At 40.7% G+C, this 18,848-nt stretch overlaps 1 pseudogene; it reads left to right on the top strand.

Annotated features, from left to right (window-relative positions):
* The first annotated feature begins 10,600 nt into the window (after nt 1-10,600).
* On the top strand, nt 10,601-18,050 carry LOC128661525 (uncharacterized; annotated as a pseudogene).
* The last annotated feature ends 798 nt before the right edge of the window (nt 18,051-18,848 follow it).

The raw sequence follows: 18,848 nt of genomic DNA, 5'->3' as shown, positions 1-18,848 counted from the left end.
AACCTATGGCCTAGATTTGGAGTTTGGCGGTAGCCGTGAAAACCAGCGTTAGAGGCTCCTAACGCTGGTTTTAGGCTAACTCCGGTATTTGGAGTCACTCAAAAAAGGGTCTAACGCTCACTTTTCAGCCACGACTTTTCCATACCGCAGATCCCCTTACGTAAATTGCGTATCCTATATTTTCAATGGGATCTTTCTAACTCCGGTATTTAGAGTCGTGTCTGAAGTGAGCGACAAAACTCCAGCCGCAGAAAAAAGTCAGTAGTTAAGAGCTTTCTGGGCTAACGCCGGTTTATAAAACTCTTAACTACTGTGCCCTAAAGTACACTAACACCCATAAACTACCTATGTACCCCTAAACTGAGGTCCCCCCACATCGCCGCCACTCGATTAAATTTTTTTAACCCCTAATCTGCCGACCGCCACCTACATTATACTTATGTACCCCTAATCTGCTGCCCCTAACACCGCCGACCCCTGTATTATATTTATTGACCCCTAATCTGCCCCCCACAACGTCGTCGCCAACTACTTACAATAATTAACCCCTAATCTGCCGACCGCAAAGCGCCGCTATTTAACTTATCCTTATGTACCCCTAATCTGGTGCCCCTAACACCGCCGACCCCTATATTATATTTATTAACCCCTAATCTGCCCCCCACAACGTCGCCTCCACCTGCCTACACTTATTGACCCCTAATCTGCCTAGCGGACCGCACCGCTACTATAATAAAGTTATTAACCCCTAATCCGCCTCACTAACCCTATAATAAATAGTATTAACCCCTAATCTGCCCTCCCTAACATCGCCGACACCTAACTTTAATTATTAACCCCTAATCTGCCGACTGGAGCTCACCGCTATTCTAATAAATGTATTAACCCCTAAAGCTAAGTCTAACCCTAACACTAACACCCCCCTAAATTAAATATAATTTTAATCTAACAAAATTAATTAACTCTTATTAAATAAATTATTCCTATTTAAAGCTAAATACTTACCTGTAAAATAAACCCTAATATAGCTACAATATAAATTATAATTACATTGTAGCTATTTTAGGATTAATATTTATTTTACAGGCAACTTTGTAATTATTTTAACCAGATACAATAGCTATTAAATAGTTAATAACTATTTAATAGTTACCTAGTTAAAATAATTTCAAAATTACCTGTAAAATAAATCCTAACCTAAGTTACAATTAAACCTAACACTATACTATCATTAAATTAATTAAATAAAATACCTACAATTACCTACAATTAAACCTAACACTACACTATCAATAAATTAATTAAATACAATTCCTTTAAATAACTACAATGAAATAAACTAACTAAAGTACAAAAAATAAAAAAGAACTAAGTTACAAAAAATAAAAAAATATTTACAAACATAAGAAAAATATTACAACAATTTTAAACTAATTACACCTACTCTAAGCCCCCTAATAAAATAACAAAGCCCCCCAAAATAAAAAAATGCCCTACCCTATTCTAAATTACTAAAGTTCAAAGCTCTTTTACCTTACCAGCCCTGAGCAGGGCCCTTTGCGGGGCATGCCCCAAGAAGTTCAGCTCTTTTGCCTGTAAAAAAAAACATACAATACCCCCCCCCAACATTACAACCCACCACCCACATACCCCTAATCTAACCCAAACCCCCCTTAAATAAACCTAACACTAAGCCCCTGAAGATCTTCCTACCTTGTCTTCACCCTGCCAGGTTCACCGATCGGTCCAGAAGAGCTCCTCCGATGTCCTGATCCAAGCCCAAGCGGGGGGCTGAAGATGTCCATGATCCGGTCGAAGTCTTCATCCAAGCGGGGCAGAAGAGGTCTTCCATCCGATTGAAGTCTTCATCCAGGCGGCATCTTCTATCGTCATCCATCCGGAGCGAAGCGGCAGCATCCTGAAGACCTCCGACGCGGAACATCCATCCTGCCCGACGACTGAACGACAAATGACGGTTCCTTTAAATGACATCATCCAAGATGGCTTCCCTCGAATTCCGATTGGCTGATAGGATTCCATCAGCCAATCAGAATCAAGTTCAATCCGATTGGCTGATCCAATCAGCCAATCAGATTGAGCTCGCATTCTATTGGCTGTTCCGATCAGCCAATAGAATGCAAGCTCAATCTGATTGGCTGATTGGATCAGCCAATCGGATACAAACTTGATTCTGATTGGCTGATTCCAATTATAATTTATATTGTAGCTATATTAGGATTTATTTTACAGGTAAGTATTTAGCTTTAAATAGGAATAATTTATTTAATAAGAGTTAATTAATTCCGTTAGATTAAAATTATATTTAATTTAGGGGGGTGTTAGTGTTAGGGTTAGACTTAGCTTTAGGGGTTAATCCATTTATTAGAATAGCGGTGAGCTCCGGTCGGCAGATTAGGGGTTAATAATTGAAGTTAGGTGTCGGCGATGTTAGGGAGGGCAGATTAGAGGTTAATACTATTTATTATAGGGTTAGTGAGGCGGATTAGGGGTTAATAACTTTATTATGATAGCGGTGCGGTCCGGTCGGCAGATTAGGGGTTAATAAGTGTAGGCAGGTGGAGGCCACGTTGTGGGAGGCAGATTAGGGGTTAATAAATATAATATAGTGGTCGGCGGTGTTAGGGGCAGCAGATTAGGGGTACATAAGGATAATGTAAGTAGCGGCAGTTTACGGAGCGGCAGATTAGGGGTTAAAAAAATATGCAGGGGTCAGCGATAGCGGGGTCGGCAGATTAGGGGTTAATAAGTGTAAGGTTAGGGGTGTTTAGACTCGGGGTACATGTTAGGGTGTTAGGTGCAGACTTAGGAAGTATTTACGCATAGCAAACAATGGGGCTGCTTTTTTGCAGGTGTTAGGTTTTTTTTCAGCTCAAACAGCCCCATTGTTTCCTATGGGGGAATCGTGCACGAGCACGTTTTTGAGGCTGGCCGCGTCCGTAAGCAACTCTGGTATCGAGAGTTGAAGTTGCGTTAAAAATGCTCTATGCTCCTTTTTTGGAGCCTAACGCAGCCTTTATGTGGACTCTCAATACCAGAGTTATTTTTATGGTGCGGCCAGAAAAAAGCCAGCGTTAGCAACGCGGGTCGTTACCGACAAAACTCTAAATCTAGACGTAAGAATCTCCTAGTGGCGGGGCTTAATGCAACCGAGAAAAGGAGCATCCCATTGGCACATTAACAATAAAATTATTAGTAATACCTAAAAAATATCAAACTCAAATGGAAAGTAAAAAACTAAACATTTCCTTCTTTACTTATGTTTTATTTTTATAGTAAGTATCATTCAGGCACACATTTTTAAATATTACCATATTGAAACAAGTTTTACCTTGTTGACTGCCCATTTGAGTTTGATATGTTTTAGGTACTAATAAGAGTTTTCTTGTAAGTGTGCCAGTAAGCTGCTCTTTTCTTTTTTATGTATTAAGTGGGCATTCCTAGCTTTTGCAGAGTTAAATACTTATTTTTGACTGTAACCGTAAATTGCATGGTGGATCTGCAACTCATCTTTCTCCCTCCTAGCCTTGAGAAACTGGTTAATGTAGTTGGTATGGTTGTTTTGGGAATTTGGCATTATGCGCCATTCTGGGCTGTTCCCTAATTTGGCCCATAATGCACTGCCTAGTTGCCAGTATTATTATTCATGTGTTATTCAACTCCAGCCCTATCTGCCTCTCACTGCCTTGCTGTGTCTGCGAGCCAGGTCAGAAGCAGTCCTGCCACACTCTGGTGCCTTTTAATTTGAGTAACTGTGATTACACAGGCTGAGGTGAAATAAGTGGTTATTCTTGATTTAAATATGAACTTATATAGCTTCTGTTTTTTATTACATTTCACTTTTTTAATACTTAATTACAACCAATTTACAAAAGTGACAGAATGGTGTTACAAACTTTAAGTGTTTTTGTAAATCAAACTAGTATTGTTATTATTATTATTATTATTATTATTATTATTATTTGTAGAGCGCCAACAGATTCTGCAGCGCTATAAACATAGTTAGTATACAGGATAACATTTAAAGGGATCAAATGGGTGAGAGTTGCACTGTTGTAGTCGGCTCTTCTGAAGGCGATCTGCAAACAGCTGGGCTCATAGGCTTACATTCTAAGGGGTTCAAGGGGAAAGCAATGGGAAGGTTAGTGTTGGTTGTATGCATCCCTAAATAGTAGAGTTTTTAGGGAGTGCTTGAAGCTGTTAAAACTAGGGGAAAGTCTTGTGGAGTGAGACAGGGAGTTCCACAAGATAAGGGCCAGTCTGGAGAAGTCCTGTAAACGGGAATGTGAGGAAGTAACAAGAGAGGAGGAGAGTAGGAGATTGTGAGCAGAGCGAAGGGGATGGGAGGGAGAGTATCTGGAGACAAGGTCTGAAATGTAGGGGGGGCAGTGCAGTTGAGGGCTTTGTATGTCAGAGTGAGGATTTTGTGTTTAATCCTGGAGGCAAGAGGAAGCCAGTGAAGGGATTGGCAGAGAGGTGCAGCAGATGAAGACCTACGTGTAAGGAAGATGAACCTGGCAGAGGCATTCATTATGGATTGTAAAGGGGCTAGACGGTGGCTAGGTAGACCAGAGAGGACAGAGTTGCAGTAGTTGAGATGGGAAAGGATGAGAGAGTGAATTACAATCTTAGTTGTGTATTGTGTAAGGAAATGTCTAATTTTAGACATTAATTTTAGTACATTATACATTTCAGCTTTGGGGTATGTTAAATAACAAAAGGCGTTGGGAGTGGGCTTCTCATTCTTTAAATGCCTGGGCCTATTTTTGATCTCAGTCTAGTTAAAAGGACAGTCAAGTCCAAAAAACCCTTCATGATTCTAACAGGGCATGTCATTTTAAACAACTTTCCAATTTACTTTTATCACCAATTGTACTTTGTTGTCTTGGTATTCTTAGCTGAAAGCTAAACCTAGAGGTTTTACATGCTAATTTCTTAGACCTTGAAGGCCGCCTCTAATCTAAATGCATTTTGACAGTTTTTCATCACTAGAGGGCGTTAGTTCATGTGTTTAATATAGATAACATTGGGCTCATGCTTGTGAATTTACAGAGGAGAGAGCACTGATTGGCAAAAATGCAAGTCAAAAGAACTGATATAAGGGGGCAGTCTGCAGAAGCTTAGATGCAAGGTAATCACAGAGGTAAAATGTGTATAATTATAACTGTGTTGGTAATGAAAAATTGGGGAATGGGTAATTAAGGGATTATCTATCTTTTAAAACAACAAAAATTCTGGTGTTGACTGTTCCTTTAAGTCCTTATTTTTTTCTGGCTGAGAAGAGTTTAATAAAATAAATTATTTAAATTTTTTCCTCTCGCAAATAGTATTCTGCATGTACTTTAAGACTTCCTACTGTTTATTTTTTATATTTTGACTTATCATATGTTCTGTTTTGTCTTTTTTACCCTGTCCCCAATTAGAGTGAAATAAAGAAAACTCTTAAGCAGGGAAGCAATTTTTTGAATTCATGGAATATGTGAGTGGCGCTATTGTGATGAAGAAATTTAAGTGCCCCTTCCTTTTTTGATATGCTAAGTTTACGAAAACTTGGTTACCTTGATGTAATTTAAAACACCTTAAGTGAGGATGGCCATAATGTATTGTGGTTATTAACTTTATTGTTACATCTAACATTATTTGGTTAAAACAGTAGAATTGCATAATTAACAAGTGCATAATAAAAATACAATAAAATAACACTGCATTTCAAAAGTATTTTTCTCCCATGTACCATGTGACAGCCATCAGCCAATCCCAAACTAGTATATGTATACCCCGTGAACTTCTGCACATGCTCAGTAGGAGCTGGTGCCTCAGAATAGTGTGTATATAAAAAGAATGTAAACATTTTGAATAATAAAAGTAAATTGGAAAGTCTCTTAAAATAAAATGCTCTATCTGAATCATGAAAATTAAATATTGACTTTAGTGTCCATTTAATTGTTGCACACATATAATATTTCACATTAAATGTAATATAAATTACACACATATTGACTCAATTCTGGGCATTCCATGTGTTATTAGTTATTGAAATGAGTAAACCTTGCTAGTATAATTGCTGTTTCAAATCAAGGTACAATACCAAACTTATACATCTTGTATTGTCATTTTTTTATTAGTGAGATGTTTAAATATATTATTTTCCATAAAGTGAATCATAAAACTCTTTCAGATTACAACTATGCAGGGGTCAAGTCCTACAAAAAAAGTGTGGGAACTCACCAAGACTTCCACCCCCTCACAATTAATATTGTTTTATACACACAGACACATACATACAAACAGACTATATTTATATGTATAGCATTTATACACTTTGGTTAATGAAAGAAAATTAAAACCAATGAAGGGCTGAATGGTTGCCTTTGTCCCTGAGGATGGACACCCATGGATACATTTTTACATGGCAGGGGTGACATTTTTATTTGTAATTTAGGATTTAACTGATACTGAATACTGAGAAGCCAGACACACACATTTTAGAACACATGAAGGGGCAATTGTAAATAGATCATGTTGAATAATTCAAAAAGCTAAGAGCCTTAGTAAAATGTTAGGAGAGGTTACTCCCTAGCTCTCAGGATGTGTAAGACTCTGTAATGTACACATCTGATATCATTATCTTGATAAAGGTTTTTGTGTGCACTCACTCTGCAGTAAAAGCAACAATAACGTGATTTAAAGTAAAATTATGGTGACAAGGCATCTTAGTGTAATTTTCTTTTACCATTAATGCGTATACCAAGTAAATGTGAAGCAAGTTACATGGGCAGAGGAAGCAGCAGGAGGCATGAGGGCACAGTAACATTGAAAGCTAAACAAGTCACCTTTCACTTTTGGATGTTAGCATGCTGCAAATAATCTGACTTGCTGACTATAAATTAATAGACATACAGACACCAACATAGATAAACAGAATGCACATACTATTGGTTTATAAAATAAAGTAATTGGGCTTATCCTACTACAAGATCTTTCACAAACACCTTTAATTGCAAGGACTATTTTCCTTTGTGTGTACACATGTATTTCCCTTGCAAACCTCATCCCAGCTATCTCTGGAAGAATTAAAAAGAATTCCAATCAAAGAAAAAGCAGGAAGCTGGAAGGATATGACTCTTCCCCGTTTAATGAGCACATTTTTTCTTTGGTAAAACACTGAACTTTTTTTAAAAACAACTTTACAATAACTAAATTAGACACACATGAATCATGTTGTTAAATGTCAAGATCCAGGGTGTCCATACTTTGTTTTTTGTGCATAGCCAGTTTAGCTTCAGTTCTTCACACCCTCCTTCCTTCCTCCCTCCTCCTTCTTTTCCAGGGTGGGCTGAGACCTCCGTGTCTGACAGCAACTACAGACTCCTCCTCTGTAACACAGTCTTACCCACTTAAGGTGCAGTAGTCCTATTTCTGCTGAGGGTAGCTGAATAACCCCAGAGCAAGCCACACAGAAATGTAAGCACCATGTGTTCCACACAGTGCGGGGTGATCACACAGCAGGACCGCTGACAGGCTTGCATTTAGTGTATTGTAGGAAATGTTACTGTCCATTACTAGAGGATCTCACTATCCCTCTAACGAGACTGTGCTCCAGTTCCTCCCAGTAGCAGCAGCAGCAGTGTTTACTGAGTTTCTTTGTCCAGGGGGAACTTAGTTCCATCTGCAAAAATAGTGTAGGAACTCCATTCCCATGTGTTCCCACTGGACTTGAGCCTTGCAACTATGCCCCTCAAAACATAATATAGACATATGCATCAGTTGCAAATATGTCTAAATGCTTGCAAAAATAAATCAAAAGGATGGGCAGTCATTTTTTTCAGAATTTCAACAGATAAAGCCATTGTATAATCTGCAAGACAGATACCTCATGCCATAGTGACTATAGTTTGAGACCTATGAAATTCTAGATAAAAGGTACCATGTAGGGGGGCGGAGCCTGCAGCCTAACATGGAAGCCGTGTTTCTGTGAGCTCCGTGTGCTCAGTTGCAACAAACTGCTTTTTACATGGGATAACAACTATCAGATGAGATACCAAATGTGAGATATGCCTGCCTAAACTACTCGACTAACATCGCTGAAGAGAGAGACAGGGGAAAGCTACCCGGCGCACACTTAAATAGGAGCCTTTGTTTTAACTGCGCCACAACTCACGGAGCTAGCGGTCACCCACGTGGCTGACTACATCGCTAACTTGCCGTTACTCTCAGGCTGACATAAGGGAGCACTTTCGAACACTGCGGTAAGGTTCGGACACTACCTTTTCCCACTCTCCCTGTACAAATAGCCAGCACGTTCACACATTAGCGCTCCAGCCGACCGCCATTGCGGCCCACTTGACTAACCAGTCAGGAACTTTATATGCTTACCCGGGGGCTTTTCCTTGCACTACAGAAGCACACAATAAACTGTGGTCAGCAGTAGGACATCCAGCTCGCCAAGCCTCCCTAGCCCCATAGTCAGTCAGCGCACCTACCTCCCTGACTAAAGCTAGGCCCTTGAGGCATAACGTCACAGCCTATAACAGGGAGCGGCAAGTGCAAGACAACAGGACACTACACTTACTTGATATAGTCTGTATAACTGCCGCTCCTGTATATACTGCCTTACACCATCATGTCGACTAGGAAGGGCCATAAACCACAAAAAGGGCCCAAAAACTCCAAAAGTTCCCAAGGCCCCAACCTGGCTATGAAGGAATATTTTAAACCACTAGACTCACTGTCACATGACCACATAAATGCACAGCAAGAAAATGGTAGCGATTCAGAAGACTCAGACTCAACCTCAATACAGCATACCCCACCCAGGCCCCTTACCAAGGCTGACTTAAGCACGCTACCTACTAAAGATGACTTTGCAGCGCTGATGACTCACGTTAGCCAGCTTATTAAAGAAGGTCTGAAGGAGGTTAGAAAAGACCTAAATGAACTGGGCAACAGGGTAGAATACTTAGAAGAGGGAACGGAATATATAAACAACCAGCATGAGGAAATGTCACGGCAACTTCATCAGCAAAGTGTTATCATAGACGACCTACAACATCACGTTGAAGATCTCGATAACAGGGGCAGAAGGCAGAATATACGTATCCGCGGCATCCCAGAAAGTGTACTGAATCAGCAACTTGGGGACTATCTGCAAAATTTATTTAAACACCTTGCTAACCCATTAGAGATCCCAAACATGCCGCTTGACAGAGCCCACAGAGCCCTACGACCTCTCCCAAGGCCTTCAGACCCACCCAGGGATGTGATCCTGAAATTCCAGAATTATAAGGATAAAGAAACTATATATGACGCTGCCAGGAAAACTCAAACTGTTCTATTTGAAGGATCAAAACTTCAGATATTCGCAGACTTGAGCCCCATTACACTGGCTAAAAGAAAGGAGGCCAGATACCTTACTCAGCACCTTCAAAATCTGGGCATCCAATATAGATGGGGCTTCCCCTTCTGTCTCAAAGTCATTAGAGGCCCCCAAACTTATATCTATAGAACACCAGAAGATCTAGAGACTTTTTGTAAGGGGCTCAATATCTCTCTACCTGTCCTTCCTAAGTTGAATGATCACCCTCACCCTGCATTAGAGCTGAAGGATATACACCCCAAACCACATCGGCAGAATTGGTCGACAGTAAACAGGAAAAGAAACAGAACCACCTGTAACTCTCCACAACCTGCTGATACTGCTTCTGCACCACTTACTTGATCAAGTTCTCCTGAGGGCTTTGGTTCGCCCTTTCCTTCCTCTCATTTGGTGTAGTATGAAGCTTATTTGTTGTTCTCTTCGCTTAGTTGGCTTCACTAAGCGTACATTGTAATGACTTAGTGACTTTTTGATCACATGACAACCACAACCACTCTACACGCAGACTTTTGTTTTGGGTTTTTTTTTATTGTCTCCAAGTTGCTCCCCTCCCCAGTTATATAAAATGCATGTGCTACATCCCATGATGTATGGGCTTGGTTTCTGCACTAATTATCCCAGCATGTGTGCCCAAGAATATGGTCAAGAGAATCTGCTTGACGCCCCGCTCTCTCTCCTTCCTAAATTTAAACAGGCTACCTTACAGTAGCATCCTCAGGCAATAATCCCTGACAGCTTTATTCAGCCCGAGTTTATTGTTGCATCGAGCGTAGCTCTAAATATAGAGTTTTCTTTTTCCCCCTCTCATCATTGTTTGTTTGATACCCTCATATAGTGTGATGTCAACACTTAGTTTTTCTTTTAATTTGAACCCCTCTACTTTTAATAGTTTTATTTACAGTTCTTTTGTTTTATGTCATCCAACAATGCTCTACATGCTAAAAATGTTGTTTTATGCATATTTCTTACTGTATGAACTAATGTTTATGCTTGTGCTCTCTCTCCAGCAAGCCGGATTTCACTCACTCTTCTCTACTCCCTCTTCTCTCAAGTTGTATCCTGTTATTGTTGCTCTACTGCTGGGTCTCAAGGTTACAAGTAAGTGCTCCTCTGTGGGTGACCATACACTCCATACATGTAATATAACTCATACACAGCGCAGAGCGACATATCATCGTACCATATTCACTTTACTTCTCATTCGTCATGAGCTCCCCTAATGTTAAATTCCTTTCACTAAATGTGAAAGGTCTTAACTCCCCGACCAAGCGGTCTGTCGCTCTAAACTGGTTTCATAGGCAAGAGGCCGACATTGTCTATATGCAGGAGACTCACTTTACCCTGGCAGCGGCCCCGACATGCTCCTCTCGCACCTACCCAACGGGATACTTTTCCCATAACACAACTAAAACAAACGGAGTGGGTATATTGGTTCACAGAAGACTTCCCTTCTCTCTCACATCCAAACATCAAGATGAAACAGGTAGAATCCTAGTCTTAATAGGCACCCTGTATAACCAGCCAGTCACTCTAGTGAACTTATATGCACCTAACAAGCACCAGGCGAAATTCTTTAGGAAGGCTCTAGATATTCTCACACCCATAGCTACTGGTCTCGTGCTGCTGGCAGGTGACTTTAATGTCGCTCTGTCACCGGCGCTGGACTGTTCACTGGGGCGCAGCTGCATACCTACCTCCACACTGCATTCTATTCAGAGTAAAATACAGAACCTGACGTTAGTGGACATATGGAGACTTCATCACCCCCAGACAAAAACCTATACCTTCTATTCACATCCCCAGAGATCCTCATCTAGGATCGACTATATTTTTATTGATCAGAATCACCTACACTTGACAAGACACTCGTACATTACCCCCGTGTCATGGACAGACCACTCCGCTGTCTCCATAGAGATCTCCTGGCCTTCAGCCCCCGTGTCCCAATATTGTTGGAGACTAGACGAATCACTGCTTAAGAATGTACAACTGTCCGAGGAGATCACCCGATCCTTAGCGGATTATTTTGCCCTAAATGACAATGGCACGACGAAATCTCAAATAGTGTGGGACGCGCACAAGGCAGTCATCAGAGGGGATTTCCTTAAATATAAAGCAAACCTAGTTAAACTAAGGAGAAAAGAATTCGACTCACTGACAACAAATTTAAATAGCGCTGCGACAGAATTTGCAATTGCACCACACAACAAACTTCTAGAGGATAAACTGACGAAAGCCAGAAGAGACCTTAACGCATATCTCAATAGGGAAGCCCTGAAACATGCCTTTTTCTTGCGCAAGCTTTACTTTACGGAGGGGAATAGGATAGGCACATTATTGGCCAAAGCGCTTCGTCAAAGGACGCTTAACTCCTTTATACACAAAATATCTTCGCAAGACTCAGTAGACATTCAAGATAGCAAGGGAATAGCTAGAGTGTTTCATACATTTTTCAAGTCCTTATACCAACTCCCCCCCTTAAATGACAGCCAAACTCGAGCGGAATGTGAGGATTATGTTCGCTGTGCAGGTCTTCAGACCTTGTCCCAGTCGGAGTCAGACCAACTTGATGCACCCATCGAAGTGGCCGAGATTCTCTCAGCTATTGAATCCCTACCTAACCACAAAACCCCTGGCCCAGACGGACTGTCCAATTCCTATTATAAATCTTTTAAGCACATTCTAGCCCCGCACTTAGCCACTTTATTCAAATCAATAGATAATCATGAACCTTTCTCCAGAGATATGCTGTCAGCACATATTACCCTGATCCACAAGCAAGATAAACCCCCCAACCTTCCGGGTAGTTACCGCCCCATCTCCTTAATTAACACGGACGCAAAAATTTATGCCAAAATTATCGCTACCAGAATTAATAAACTGCTACCACGACTTATACACACTGACCAGACAGGCTTTATTCCGCGTCGGGAGGCCAGGGACAATACTATCCGAACATTGCACTTAATAGACTACGTGTCTACCTCCAAAATTGAATCAGTCCTGGTCTCTACCGACGCGGAAAAAGCATTCGACAGACTGAACTGGACATATCTTAAATCGACTCTGACGGAATTCGGCTTTGGAGACACGACCATAAATAGAATCTTTAGTTTATATGACAGTCCTTCAGCTAGGATCAAAGTTAATAACACTCTCTCAGATCCCTTTCAAATATACAATGGAACCCGCCAGGGGTGCCCGCTTTCTCCTTTGCTGTTTGCAATAGCAATGGAACCATTAGCCGCACACATTAGGAATAATATTAACATTAAAGGGATTACAATAGGTCCTTCCGAATACAAAATCAGTCTATATGCCGACGACATCTTGTTAACTCTGTCCGACCCCCGTAATTCGATTACTCACCTCCTAGCAGAGTTCCGTCGGTTTGGTAACCTATCACACTTTCACATAAATGATCAAAAATCTAATATCCTCAATATAAACATGAAGCCTAAACAATTTGCGGCCATTTCCGAGATATGCCCATACCATTTATGTACCGATCAGATAAAATATCTAGGTATTGCCCTCACCCCTAAAATAAGCTCTCTCTTTCAGGCTAATTATATCCCGCTCCTTAAACGGATCCAATCTAGTAGCCAAAATTGGCAATCCAAGCCGTTTTCCTGGTGGGGCAGAATGCAGGTGGTTAAGATGTCCATCTTGCCTCTCATTCTATATACTTTCCAGACAGTTCCTATTGACCTCCCTCAGACTTACCTAGACCAGCTGCAGTCGACCCTTAATAAATTCATATGGGGAAGCAAAAGACCTAGAGTAGCGAGGCACACTTTATATCGACCAAAGATCAAAGGAGGACTGGCGGTCCCATGTATCACCCAGTATTACCAAGCGGGTACACTACAACGTGTGCTCGACTGGCATGTAGGACACATAGATAAAGCATGGATATTACTAGATGCACACATTCTCCAATCTCCTCAAATAGGCCCTCTCTGTTGGCTGCCCCATACTTATAGACCGCTAGTGACAAAAACTTCGCCCCTATATAAACATATTTTCCGCACATGGGACAATATCCTGGACCACGTTCCTGGAATCTCCTCCCCTTTTTCCCCCATGTTCCCAATTTTCCAAAACACGGAATGGCTACAAAGCATCCATACCGCGAGCACATACACTAGATTTTCTGACTTAGGCCTCTCTTCTCCACTTTGTGAATTCCTTCACTTGGGCGCATTGAAATCTGCTCCTGAATTGTCAGATGTACTACAGGGCACCTTTGGACAATGGCTTAAATATTCCCAATTACAGCACCTTTTAGCAACCTCCCCCCATAAACTCTCTCTCCTTCGCCCCCTTACGCACTTTGAATCTATTTGCAGACATGGAGGAGCCCTAAAGGGTTCCCTAGCCTTGTCTAAGAGAATCCTTGACGCGTGCCTATATAAACGGTTGCCTAAAACCACTCAGACTTGGTCGGCTGAGCTGGAACTGGAATTCTCAGAGGAACAGTGGGAAAAAATGTATCAGCGCACTCACAGCTCATCCACCTCCACCCAAATCTTGGAAATGAATTACAAAATCATAACCAGGTGGTACTTAACACCGTTGAGGCTCTCCCGCATTTATCCTGGTTCCCCTTCTGGATGTTGGAGGAGCTGCGGAGGCGTTGGTCACATGACCCATATATGGTGGTCCTGCCCTAAGCTGCGGGCCTTTTGGCAGGCTCTACGACGATTTGTAGCCCCATTATTTGATACACCATTTGTAATTACACCCGCCATGGTACTATTCAATGACACACCCAAACAGTCCTGTAAACTCCGCGCGCATCTCCTCCAGATTTGTTTGAATGGAGCGAAATCCCTTATAGCTAGGGCTTGGAAAACAGAAATAGTTCCCACAATAGAGACCTGGAATGCGCGAACACAAGAGTTAATCCACCTAGAGGAGTACTATTATTTTAAAAATAACAGGATGGCACACTACCACCTTGTCAAGTTTTATTGGGAAACCATAAACCCACTGAGATCCCAGCACTAGCGCCTGTAACCTCTCCTCTCACTTCTCCCTTTTCTGTCTCCTTCCTAACACTGTCTCCGCCTTCCCCTCCATCTTTGTACTCGTCTTAACGCACTTGCTGTCAATTGCCCTTCTAGCTTCCACCCGGCTGATAATTAATTAATTGATTTACTACAATCCTAAAAATTGTTGTGATGACTCATACCGTCTCGTCCCTTCTTTATAATGTTCTTAATTTTACTTGTCTATTTGTAATTTTATTTATTTTCCCCCCTCCCTTCCCCTTTTTCTCTTATTCCTACCTGTTGTTGTTGTAAACTTGAAAATTGTTCAATAAAAAACAATATTTTAAAAAAAAAGGTACCATGTAGTGATTTATTTTCTTTTATATATATATTTATATATATATATATATATATATATATATATATATATATATATATATATATATATATATATATATATATAAAATAGCACATTTTAGCATGTTTTACATATCTTTTTCAGGAACAAATGCAAGTTCCTGTTCACAGGTGGGTTCTTTTCCATCAATAGAACTGTGAGTTGTCCTACCAGTTATTGAGCATTAGTACCAAGCAATAACTCCATCATGACTGGTTCTAAGCCCAGTTGTGAAAGGAGGAGGGTTATGCGTGGGGCTAGCACCAGGTAAAAAAAGCCCAGCTACAGGAATGTCAACCAAAAGTCAAAAAGAAATCCCAGGCTTGGGGAGAAAGGAACTTTCTTCACAGAGATCTAGGATGCCCTGTGGTGAAAGACAGAGATCCCTGAAAAGCCACAAAGTTGATCCACCTGCTTTTGACTAAGACCATCACCATATGGACATGGAGCGTGAAGACCATGTATGAGACAGGCAAGCAGCACAAATGGTAGCAGAAAAAACTACAACCTTGCCCTATTGGACACCCTTGAGACTCAATTGATACAGTCCAGACAAATGACTGGCTCCAGGAAAAATGCTACTGTATTCTGGACTCAAGGAAGAGAATGCCCCACACACTCAGTAGCACTGATGCTATCACTAGCAGTCCACAGAGCTCTGATTGGATGGGAAATCCACAGTGCCAGAATTATTACAGTGACTTTCGTCACAAAGAAAAAGAGGATTAACATGAATGTTATCTAAGGCTATGCACCTACAAATGATAGCAAAGAAGAGAAAAAAGAACAATTATATATCAAACTCCAATACATCCTAGAGAAATGCCCTAATAGAGATATCACCATACTGATGGGAGACTTCAATGCCTAGATTGAAAGTGACAACACTGGGTACAAAGAAGTCATTGGCAACAATAGCTTGGTGAAAAGAATGGTGAAAGGCTCACAGATCTCTGCGCCATGAACACTCTGGTGACATGCAGCAGTGTATTCCCTCACAAAATAATTCACAAGGCAACTAGATTGTCACTAGACCATTTAAGAGAGAACCAGATTGACCATGTCTGCATTGCAAAGAAGTTCCAGAGGTCCCTGGAGGATGTGAGAGTGATGAGAGGAGCAGACATGGCATCAGACCATCACCTTGTTGTGGCCAAGCTAAAGAAAGCATGGCTTGAACCAACAACACAACACCAGCAATATAACACCACCCTCTTCAAAGATGCACAGAAAAACTCACACACAGCAACAAGTTTCAAGTCCTGCAAGAACTAGGGGATGACAGAGACCAAGTAATAGGAGAAGATAAAATAAACAGTGATATCAACCTGCCAGGAGGTATTGTCAGTCCCAAGAAACACCAATATAAATAGTATAGTACAGTATAGATACTCTCTGCAAAATCCAAAAGAGATAGGAATAGAAAGCTGCAGTCAATACCCGCCAACACAAGAGCAATGAAAGAAAGCTCAGTGTAAGTACTGCAAAGCCAACAAAGAAATAAAGGGAAGCTGAAGAACAGAGAAGCAAAGATTTATCAATGGTCTTGCCACAAAAACCCAGGAAGTAGCAAGTCATGGGAACTTGAAAAAACTCTACGACATAACAAGGAAACTCTCCGGCATGTACAGCAAGCTATAAAGACTTGTTAAAGACAAACCTGGGAATACAATAATGGGTAATGAAGGCCAACAAAGAAAATGGGTGGAGAATTTTGAAGATCTGCTGAACCAGCTTGTGCTGCAGTCCCCACCAGACAGCCTGACAACATTCTTTCTGAGGTACTGAAAGCAAACATTGAAACATCAGTAGAGAGGGTCTACCCTATGTTTGGAAAGATCTGGGAAGAGGAAAATGTGCTATCAGACTGGAAAGAGGGATATCTCATCAAGATCCCCAAGAAAGGTAATCTGAGTAGCTGTGCAAACTACAGAGGGATACATTTTATATCAATCCCAGTCAAGGTTTTCAAAAGAGATATTTTAAAAAGCATTAAAGGGACACTCAAGTTAAATTAAATTTTCATGATTCAGATACAGCATGTAATTTTAAACAACTTTCCAATTTACTTCCATTAAAAAATATTTGCACAGTATTAACAATTTTTGAGTCACCAGATCCTACTGAGCATGTGCAAGAATTCACAGACTATACGTATATGCATTTGTGATTGGCTGATTGCTATCACATGGTACAAGGGGAGTGGACATATACATAACTTTGAAATTTGTTATAAAAAAATCTACTATTCATTTGAAGTTCAGATTAAGTGCTATTGCATTGTCTTGCTATCTTGCATTTGTTGATTATGCAAAACTAATGTGTTGACTGGTCCTTTAAGGAACAAGTTGATGCTCAGTTGGGAGATCTCCAAAGATAGATCCTGCAGACCAGACTGCAACACTGCAGTCGATAGAATGGAACTCTGCCCTCTATGTCAACTTCATCGGCTAGAAGGCGTTCAATAGCATGGACAGAGAGACCCTTGGGAAACACCTATGCCACTTCAACATGCCATAAAAACTTCTAAGAATTACTAGAAACTCTTTGAGGGAATAACCTGCAAAGTATTTTATGGATGACAATGCATGGAAGCCTACCAAGTGAGGATTGTAGTTTGCCAGTTTGTGTGCTCTCACCTTTTTTTTTCTTTCTTTCTGTTGGCCATAGACTGGATTATGAATGCATCCACAGCAGGGAGAATAAATTGGATGCAGTTGACACCTTGGAAACAGGTTGATGAACTGGACTTTGCATATAACCTGTCTCAATTCTCCCATGCTCATAAACAGATGCAAGTGAATACCAGCGATGTTGACAGTCACATCAGCACAACTTAGCTGCAAAATTCATAGAGAAAAATAAAGATCCTAAAAGTTAACACGTCCAGCACAGCTGCAGTCACTCTTGCAGGTAATGCACTGAAAGAGGCCTTCGCTTACCTGTTCAGTGTAGTAGACAAGTAGGGCTGCAAAGACGCCAATGTCAAGGCAAGAATCAGCAAAGCAAGGGCTGCTTGCATCCAACTACAGAAGATCTGGAGCTCCAAGGTAAAATCAGTTGATCTGTATGGAGCAGAAACTTGGAGGACAGGGACCACCGACAAGAAAGTCCCTACTTTTATTAACAACTGTCAGAGAAAAATCCTCCAAATCCGCTGGCCAAACACCATCAGCAACCACCTTCCCAACTACCTGCCCATGAAGAAATCAGGAAAGGATGCATGGGTTGGATAGGTAACACTCTTCTCAAGCTTGCATAAAACATCACCAGACAAGCCCTGATCTGCAACTCTCAAGGGGTACAAAACACTCACTGTAAAGTGTATACCATTGTTAAAAGTGTATAGAGATCTACCTACCTACCTAGATATGCCCTTTAACAATGAATACCATGAGTACAACATCAAATTTATAATAGAAGTAAATTTTGGGGGGATGCTCTATCTGAATTGTGAAAGAAAAAGTTTGGGGTTCATGTCCCTTGAACATTTTTAAGGAAAAACTGGCATGCTTGTATGCTGCTTCTTTTTAATATGTGAGATATGAAAAAATTGAGAGCAATGCTCATTTAACATTTTGGTCTAAACAATATTTTTATCCTTAAACAGGAGTAGCAATATTTTGTCAGTATGATTGTGGCAATAGTGTAACAAAATGTTTTGTACATGCCAACCAAAGCAATCAACCCTTATACAGAAATACCAATTGTACAAATGTGTTTTCTAATATCAATTTTAATTCTTTTGCATTTTTCCTCTAAAATAATTTTCAACACACTTTAATGGCTTATGTTTTTCAAGTATAATTGAAATGTGGGTTCTATATTTGTTTTTAAAGCTCGTCAGGTCTATGTATTCTTTGCCTACATTATTATTTGAATGGTCAGCTTTACACAGCTGTTCCATCCCATGAGCTTATAAAGTTTAGAATGTGAATTGGCTACCCCATATGTGATGAATCATGTCTGGCCTTCAACTTTTTCCCTTGCATTGGACAAGAAAGAAAGGAGCCTGGCAAATGGATGCAGGAGCAAGGATCACATGAGTTCATAGATCACT

This window comes from Bombina bombina, chromosome 5 (assembly GCF_027579735.1).
Source record: "Bombina bombina isolate aBomBom1 chromosome 5, aBomBom1.pri, whole genome shotgun sequence".
NCBI lineage: Eukaryota > Metazoa > Chordata > Amphibia > Anura > Bombinatoridae > Bombina > Bombina bombina.
This window is presented reverse-complemented; position numbering and strand designations above follow the sequence as displayed.